Source organism: Temnothorax curvispinosus, unplaced genomic scaffold (assembly GCF_003070985.1).
Source record: "Temnothorax curvispinosus isolate PA1 unplaced genomic scaffold, ASM307098v1 QBEX01008187.1, whole genome shotgun sequence".
NCBI classification, from domain to species: domain Eukaryota; kingdom Metazoa; phylum Arthropoda; class Insecta; order Hymenoptera; family Formicidae; genus Temnothorax; species Temnothorax curvispinosus.
Window position 1 is genome coordinate 1 of NW_020217967.1, and position 2,218 is coordinate 2,218.

Below are 2,218 nucleotides of genomic sequence, written 5' to 3' on the forward strand. Positions count from 1 at the left end.
TTAATTACAATATGATATACGCAATGTATGAGAACTGTCAGTGACTTGCAAATAAAACTAGAAATTGGAGTCATATGATTAATGTAAAGTCAACCAATATCAAAACTTATTTAACATTTGAATCTAGTCAAGAATTTTTAGTTTCATTAACACTGTTATTTTTATCTCTCGCGATACTTTAGCTCTGCTAAGCTTTTTCTTCATATATATCTTTGTATAAAACTAGGTACAAGTTTGTTAGCGATGTGGGCCTTGACTTCTCTCACTTTATTTTTCGTTCATCAATTGTTCTTTACGACCATTAACGTCACTCGATCGAGCCAATTACAAAAAAACAATTAGGGAAACGGATGGAGTCAACAATTTGGTGAATTTATGTCCGACAAACAACATACAAGCCCCGTTCTGTCGGTCGCCGGAACGAAACCCGAAAGCCGAACGTTCTGTTCGACGTCGATGGCTGTTTTTTTACTCGAGATCGATCGAAAATCCAACCGACTGCCGATCGTGCGCTGTGCGCGTATGATCGATCGATCGATATCGAATGGAGCGTTTATCGGGCAACATAATACAATAAGTTACTCAAAATGTTATCCGAAGCGTTAAAGGGAAAAAAATAAACAACAAAGGCGATGGAAACAGTGACATACACGCTTACAGATACACGTGGTTACCCACACAAGTATACATACATATACATACACGTACAAGATGTTAATAAATTGGAATAAATGTTATGACTATATTTCAAAATTTCTACTTTTTCTTTAATAGCATCCTATCACATAAAGGTACGATATGTTAATATATAAGTTTCATTAAAATCTTTTCGTGTTCCAATATTGAACAATAAATATTTTTATAGTTATTATTTATTATTATTTTTGTGATTATTTTATTTTTGCTTCTATATTTAAAGTATTCACATCAAACCATATTACATTTAATTGTTTATATAACTGCATAGAAAAGAACTTTTGTATATATTTCACGTATATTCATTCACACGTACAATTCCTATTTGATTTCTATTTTTATCGTTATCATCATCATGATTTTAAAATAGTGCAATTTTTGAAACAAGTCCATTATATGATAACATTCAACATACGATGTTGGGAGACATTGCTGTAAACAACTCTTATCTAAGACTGATATGATAACTCTATTAATTTTTATCGTGAATCTCTCATTAGGCGCAGCAGATGTGTCTTTAAAGCAGTGTTGCAAGTTACAGTGTGGTATTCGCTTTTCTTCACGCATTTCAATCGCGTACAGCTGTGTAAACAATATACGCGTCATATAGCGCAAAAGATTCTAACGGGCACCAGATTAGCGAAATTAAAGGTAAATAAGATTAAAATTATAGTTAAATGAAAATTTGTAATGCTTTTTAATGCAAATATATATAACCAGAGAAAAGAGCTAAAAATGATGTACCAAAACCTTTCATAACTTATGGCACATTTTATTTATTTACAGATAACCTTTAGAGACAAATATATAAACACAAGATATTTACAATATAATTCTTATATATAACGACTTTACCGGACCATTTTCACCGCGCTTACGTGAAAAAAGTGGCACCACTAACAATACTGCTTTAAAATCTCGGTATCGTAGGAGTCTTGAAATCCAGTGTTATACAAATAATACGTGCAATTACGCGCGACATAGCATCTACAAGAGCAGATCTCATCAAGAAAAAAAGAGGGATTGTGACAGTTATCTCGCACGATAAAGATCATTATGGATTACACCAAGTTCTTCTCTAAAGCGACCAACAGACGACGACCGAACTTAATTAGACAGTTGAGTAAGTAATCATTGCCTTCATAATTTTTATTCATTATGCATTTCGTCATTCAGTATCGCAAACAAACATCTAAAAATATTCTTATATTATGGCAATTTATTTTTTACCTTTGAATAAAACAACTGAAAATAAGAAACAGGTTTTTTTTATAATTATTTTTTTTACGTATTTATTGAAGTAATCTCTCACAGCTAACTAAAAATGTTCATTAAGCTAAATCGTGAGAATATAGAAAAATATTTTACACAAAAATTTCGTGATACACGTTATAACTGCATATTTAAAGTTTTTTAAAATATTATATATTACAATATATTTATTATATCTCCGAATTTTGAAATATTCAATAGAAATATTAATTTACATCATGTGTTGCCATGGTTGTGAACAATATACATA

The 2,218-nt window shown here is 30.8% G+C and overlaps 1 long non-coding RNA gene across 1 annotated transcript; it reads left to right on the top strand.

Annotated features, from left to right (window-relative positions):
- The first annotated feature begins 1,207 nt into the window (after window positions 1-1,207).
- LOC112457722 lies at window positions 1,208-2,218 on the top strand. The gene is made up of 2 exons (XR_003041146.1): window positions 1,208-1,347; window positions 1,483-2,218. It is a non-coding gene; the product is annotated as an uncharacterized LOC112457722 (long non-coding RNA).